The following is a 7376-nucleotide window of genomic DNA, read 5'->3' on the forward strand; positions in this document are numbered from 1 at the left end:
AAATCAGAGAATGCGTGTGTCTAACTCGGTGCTTCGTGAGATTGGAATAACTGTTCTTGGTGGTGGACAAGTTTCCCGGTTCTTTTTCGTCATTTATCCCAAGGAGGGAAAAGTAATACTTGTATTTCCAAGACAGAGAGCTCACACCCGAGTGTTTAGCCATGATGTGTGTGCGCACTTCAGGGCCTGTTTTTGCTTGTGTGTTTCTGCAGAGGCTGTTCTCCGTCACAGGATGCTGATGTGCTTAGGTTCCTGTCACGTCGTCCGCCGAGCCGGATGTTTTCTAACCTTCATCAACGAGTGTCGGCTGTAAAAGTAACGAGTAATGTGTGAGTTAAATTCTCAATTATTGTGACGGCGGTAATGATTTAAAAAGAAACACGTTACACTTCTAGTTACCATAAAAACTAACAGAGTTACTGTAATGCGTTACTCCTAACACTGGTACCCAGGTGATCCCCTTTTCACTTAGAATGAGACTACTAGCACCACTTGAATGGACCTCTGTTGAATTAGGTCAGTCACTTTAAAGGGGGTGAATAAATGTAGTCACTTAATTAACCTCACATGTTTTTATTTGACATTATGACCATTTATATTATGTTGGGACATTTCATTGGTATGTCTATTTTGGAAACGTGCTAGAAAATGATGAGTAATGCAACCTTTGTTACAACAACACCCATAAATATGCTTATAATGGAAAATATTTTAATCTACTAACAAGAGCTTTCGTAATGGTCAGGTTTGATTTTATGCAACTTTGTAAACCCACACAGACCAGAGGGTCAACTGAGGCAATTGAACTCATGACAGTGAGTGCCTTTTTTTTTTTTTTTTTGATAGATTATAGAAAAAACAGCATCAGAAGTAAGTGTAAGACTGTCTCTTGAGATTCAACTTTTTTTTGTTTTTGTGGTGTTACTTCACTAGATCACGGTTTCTTATAAAATCTAATTTTGTATTGACTAAGGGTGTACAGTGAACAAAGTCTGACTTCATATTTCATTTAAATCAGGCTGAAAGGTGCAGCATGTTGAGTTTTCACTCTAGAGTGTCTATATGGCACTGGCCTGGCTCGCAATGTCCATTCCAGTTCCTCCCAAAGGTGCTCTATGGGATTGAGATCAGGGCTCTGACCAGTCAAGTTCTTCCACACAGAACTCACCAATCCATGTCTTTATAGTCCTTGCTTAGTGCACCTGGGGCACAGTCATGTTAGAATAGAAAAGGGCCCTCACCAAAATGTCTTGGCATGCTTAAGCATTAAGATTGACCTTCACTGAAGATAAGGGGTCAAACCCTGAAAAACAGCTCCACTATTATCCCTCCTCCTTCAAACTTCACAGTTGGCACAATGCAGTCAGGTCAGATGATGTTCTCTTGGCATCCGCCAGACTCCCCCATCTGACTGCCAAAGATGCTTGATCACGCCACAGAACACGTTTCCACTGCTCCATAGTCCAGTGTCTGTGTGCTTTACACCAGTCCATCCCACGCATGGCATTGGACTTTGTGATCCATGGTTTGCATGCAGCTGCTTGGACCCATTCCATGAATCTCCCAACACAGTTTTTCTGCTTGCACTAATGCACTAATGAAAGTTCTGAAACTCTGCAGGTATGGAATCAGCAGAACGTTACAGTTACAGTTGACCAGTTGAGTACCACGCATGAAGTGACTGAGCTCTTCAGAAGGACACATTTTGTATCACAAATGTTTGCAAATGGAGACTGCATAGCGAGGTGCTTAATTTTACACATCTGAGGCAACAGGTCTGATTGAAACACCTGAATTCAATAATTAACAGATGTGGCCAAATATTTTTGTCCATATAATATATCTTAGATGAGCCCAATTACCAAAAATATTTACGACTGATGAAAAACTAAACCAAACTTAACTGTACCATTACGACAGTCTCTCTGTCATGGTGATTCTATGTTTACTCTTGCCAAGGAGAGACTGGATTCTGCTTCATTCTCTGGCCCTCAAACATGAAAACACATTTATTTTAACACTGCTCTCTCACCTCTGTGTGTTTTAACAGTAAGCAGCTTAGACTCACAGTGGAGAAATATCACTGAATCTGAATGTCTGTCAGTCCGGTACATACATTTTAGTTTCATCTCATCTTTGTGACAATAACAAAAAGTAGTCTGACTTTTCATCAGGATTTTTGTTATCAGTAATCCATTTTTAGCACGTCCTCATCTGGTCTTCGTCTTGGAATAAAGGTTGTTAACAAAAACACCTCACACTGCCTCTTATGTGCGTTTCCTCTTGAAGCTAGCCATTGTGCCTTACCATTAACACCATTGATGCCCTTTGTATCCCTTGCAGCAGCATTTTCAGCGAGCCTGGAACTCGTGTGACTTTTGGGGACTTTCATGATTAAATCTACACCAGTAAACCTGATACTGAACGCCTGTTTATCTGGTTTGATCCAATTACAATCATTTATCACTGCTAGCTTGAATGCTGTCATATCTTTGTGAAGGTCCATCAGCCAATGGCAGGCTGTCCCGTAATCACGTCATGCTACCTGAATAGAGCATAATGGAGAAAGAAATAGGTAGAGCCTGTGGTGCAGCCCCCTGTATTATTCTTTTAATATTTACCAGTAAAGCTCAATAATCAGCAGAAAAACAATTTTAGGGTCACAGAGATGTTGTACATTATGATTCTATTTGTTGAGCCATGTTCTGAGTCAAATATACAGTGCTTAACAAATTTATTAGACCACCCTAACCCTAACCAAAGTAAGGTTTATGCCACAGCTGCCCTAAATTAACAGCATTGGTAACTACCAAAATCTTTTTTTTTTTTTTTTTTTTTTGTAGAAGCTCTTTAGCCGAAATGCTATTTTTAATGCTAAAATATAATTATTATTGTTATCCACGAATTTTCAAATTTATTGATTTACAAAAAATTGAAAAAATAGTAAAGCACATTACTATTTCTTGATTAATATGTCAAATTATAGTTATTTACTTGCATTCCTGAACTGGAAAATGAGCTTTAGTGGTTGAATTTTATGCTTGATTCATTTCTGACTTCTCAGAGAAGCCCAGTGAGCCGGCTCAAGTTTGGGTGAATTCAGTTTGAAATCCCTCATTCCTGTTGAAAATGGTAAAATGTGGAGAGCTCACTGAAAATGAAAGAGTCCACATTAAAGCACTTATGATGCTGGATGGTCTCTGAGACAAATATGACAGGTGGTCTAATAAATTTGTTAAGCACTGTAGGTCTAAAATAATTTACTCTGAACAGTCCAGAAAGTCCACACCAGTATCAGATCAGTACTCTGTATTGGCCAATACTCAACACCTTGATATCAGAGCCGGTATCCAGAAGGAAAAAAATAATATCAGAACATCTCCACTGATGAATGACTCAATTTTCTCATCTTGTGTCTGATTCCTTGAATGAAGCCTGTGTCTTTCCATTGTTTTGTTTTTTTGAGGATTGCACATTTCACAGAATTTTCTCCTCAGGGGTTCTGGATCCATCCTCGCTGGGTGTGCTCAAATCAGCTGCACAGACAAAAAAAGCTCCGGTTCAATGGTCTCCGGTTCTGCAAGATTGAGGAGGATATAAGCCTTGGTCCTGTAGGCTTATCAAAGTGCACATGACGATAAAGATGTCGTACTCCCTCTCAAAAATGTGCAAATTCTTGCCGTCTAAAACAACCTGGATCTGGTCTGCGAAAACCCGTCCTCCATTTCAGCCAAGGCTATGTTTGCTCAAAAAGTTCAGGCAGGCTGGCTCTGTGTCGACTAATGGGACACATTATGTGGTGTGTATGGTGCTCTGGGGTAACGGCTGTGGCACGAAGTAAAATTCTGATATCTACACCTATGTGGCTTACCGTTACCTCACTTAAAAGAAGAACATTTGAAAGAAAACTACAGGTGCCTGCAATTAATATAAAGAAGTAATACTTACGTGTAAGGGGATATTTTCATGCTTAAATCATGCAAGTAAAATAAATCCCAAAGACATGATGAGTTAGCATTACTCTGCATTAGAGCTGGCCCTAACCTGCAAACATTTAAGTTTGGTGCATTAAAGTCAGTCTTGCCTTTGATCATTTAATGACAATTAGCTGCTTAGATGTAAGTTTTAGGCACATCATGTCATGGAATGATGAACAATAGCAATATTACCAGAGCACCTTCCTTTACTTTGGTCGACAGACCTGGATTAGAAAACCGTTTCTGCACAAATTTGGTGAAGCCGTGTTGTACTGGGACCAACCACAACTACCGTTTTGTGGAATATTAAGACAGGAACCCTTGTTTATCAAGTCCCCATGTTATGGAAAGAAGTCTGAAAGACTTGTTTGAGACCAGAACAGCAGCCACTTTGAAAATATGTCATTGAGGTCAGTCTACATACTGTATGAGACACACAGAAATGAGAATATGTGTACATAAAAAGAACATGTAATTCCATGTTGAGGAGTCAAGGGACACATAAAAACAAGTGCATTTACAACCCAAACTTACATGTATCGTATAGGGGTGTAATGGTACCAAAAAATTTTGGTTCTGAATGTACTTCAGTTTTGAAGTCATGGTTCGGTACATTTCCAGTAGTGTAATTGAAGCGAAATAAATACAATTTAACTTTCAATTTTTTATAAATTACATCGTATTAAAATTAGGGCTGTCAAAGTTGACGCGTTAAAATTGCGTTAACTCAAATTACTTTTAACGCCACTATTTTTTTTGTCGCACGATTAACGCATGCGCGTTCTGTGTGACCCTTGACCCACCCCGTAGTTTGCCACATCAGGAAGTGATGTCGTTGTGATGCGGTACAAGCGAGCAGAAATGGATAAAGGAGAGACTTTTGAATGACAGGTTCAGCTTTCATATCATGCCAGATAAGACCGAAGTTATTTTCTCTTACTGTTGACATGAACTGAGTTATCAGGAGTTTGTACTAGTAGAGTCTTAAACACCCCGTACCACTTGCTACCTGAGCACACCACTAAAGCACAGAGCCGCCCCCCTCACCGTGCTGGATTGTTTACGCTCAGACAACTGTAAGCAGTGATGGACTCGCTTTCTGGCATACCGGGCATTTCCTGGTGGGTTGACGCACTTTTGGGCCTGTATGATTTATTCATTTATTTATATCTGCTATGAACCGGCACTACAGCTGCGCTGACCCTTTATATTGACTGTTGACTGGTCCGATCACGTCTCATAAAGGTCCGTTTACTCCCGCTCCCATGCCGACTCAGCACCTGCTTGAAAGTGAAAGTATTCGGACAAAACGAAACTTACTGAAATGATCGACTGGAACAGTAAATAAACGCCAAATTAAAAAAAAAAAACAAAAAAACAAGAACAATCAAGATGCTGCAAAAGTGTCAAAGACTACAGTCCCTATAGGAGGGTCTGATGCTGGTGAATATAGGCCTACACCTGCATCATGATGATGAGGAGGAGACAGAGCAGCAGAGGCTGGTGTGTAACAGGGAAGTAGAGGTTACAGGTGAGCCTGAGAGTGAAGAAGCTCTGTAGAGTATCATAATATAAGGTAAAAGACATTATTAGACTGTGGGTCTCCTTTATTTATGAAGAAAAAAAATGCTTGAGTAATCTGTAGTGTAATTCTCTGACTGTATTTAGTCTTTTTGTATCATCCTGTTGAGTGATGATTGTGAGCCTTTATTTCCCCCATGTGAGACCAAAATTCTCTGCTTTAGTGTGAAGGATCCAGGAATGATCTTTAAGTGATTTGAACTTCACTGACCATGCTCTTTATGTCAGTGTGTGATGATTAGATCTGTTATTCTGTGTAAAGCTGCTGAGAACAGAGGAGTTAACTTCTACAAGTCTGTCGTATTATTCAGTAATGTTACATTAAGGTAACAGTTTCTTCATCTATTGTGGCTTGGTGGGCTTGAGTTTACCATGTTATGCTCTCAGAAGATTTTTAGAGCATTCAGTATCTTTGAGATTAGACTAGAAAATTTTCTGGACATTATCTGTTGTGTTTTTTGGGTTGTTGACATGAACAAAGATTTGCATAAAAAAAGTATTGTTGTCCACTCATGTTAATAAGGGTATTTAAATCTTGAGAAATAGTCCTGTAAGGGGCATTTAGAACAGACAAAAAAGTGCGATTAGTTTGCGATTAATCACGAGTCAACTATGGAATTTGTGAGATTAATCGCGATTAAAAATTTGAATCTATTGAAAGCCCTAGTTTTTACATCTGGGGACAAAGAGGAGCTGAGGAGGGTGCAGAGGGAGCTCAGGAAGAAAACCAGGGAAGGGAAGGCAAGGCCGAGACAGAGGAGTAGCTCCTTCTGAACAACATGAGGGGGTCTTGAAAGTTCTGAAGAATATCTCAGACCACAGCAAAGGCTCTTGGAGGGGCTCTGAAGCAGAGATAGGGAGTAGGCAAACAAACTAAATCTGTTCTTTAATAGATTTAATTCTGCCCCCCCCCCCCCCCCCCCAACTCCATAACAGCAGATCAGGTGAGGAGTCAGCGGAGGAAGATGAAGGCTGCAGTTCCTGACAGTATCAGCCCCAGACTGCGCTGACCAGCTCTACCTGGTTCGTCAGGTCATCTTCAGTCTGAGCCTGTGTCTGGAGAAGGTCCTGTCACTGTGAAAGACTTTCTGTGTCGGTCCCCTAGACTCCACACCCCAGAGCTCAACCATTTCAGACCTGTGGCCCTCACCTCTCACCTGATGAAGACTCTTGAGAAGATCATCGTCAGCAACATCCACCCCCTGGTGAGCTCCAGCCTGAAACCCCTGCAGTTCACCTACCAACCGGTCATCAGGTGAAATTTGCTCTAAAACTCATAAACGTGTGTACATAGATGTATGTATGTGTATATGCTGATGTGTATGTAGATATATAGATATATCTACAAGCAAGTACAAGAACACTTGTATATAAACTCCCACAGTCCCAAAGTTGCTGCAGTCACCTTCCCAGGTGTGTGTTTGTTTGTACTTTTTTTTTTTTTGCATCAAACTGTAAGGGAAAGTTGTTATTATTTTCAGATGTATAATGTTACCTGGATTTTTAGTCCCTCTTTCACATCAACGCCATACACACTGTGTGCATTCTTATTTATAATGTTGTCTTGTCCTTCCACAAGCAAAGGTGTACATGTTAATATGTAAGTATTCTGTTATTGATAACTAATATTGTTGTTATTATTATTGCAACTTTTTGGTTTTATTGTGATTAAGTATTGCACACACTTGTTTTTTCTTACTTTTGTTAAATATTGCTCATTACTATCACTCTCTTGTTGAGCTGCTGTAATAACCAAATTTACCCCAATGGGGGATCAATGAAAGTTTATCTTATCTTATTTAGGTTTATTATGAAGTA

This window comes from Cheilinus undulatus, linkage group 20, assembly GCF_018320785.1.
Source record: "Cheilinus undulatus linkage group 20, ASM1832078v1, whole genome shotgun sequence".
Taxonomy (NCBI): domain Eukaryota; kingdom Metazoa; phylum Chordata; class Actinopteri; order Labriformes; family Labridae; genus Cheilinus; species Cheilinus undulatus.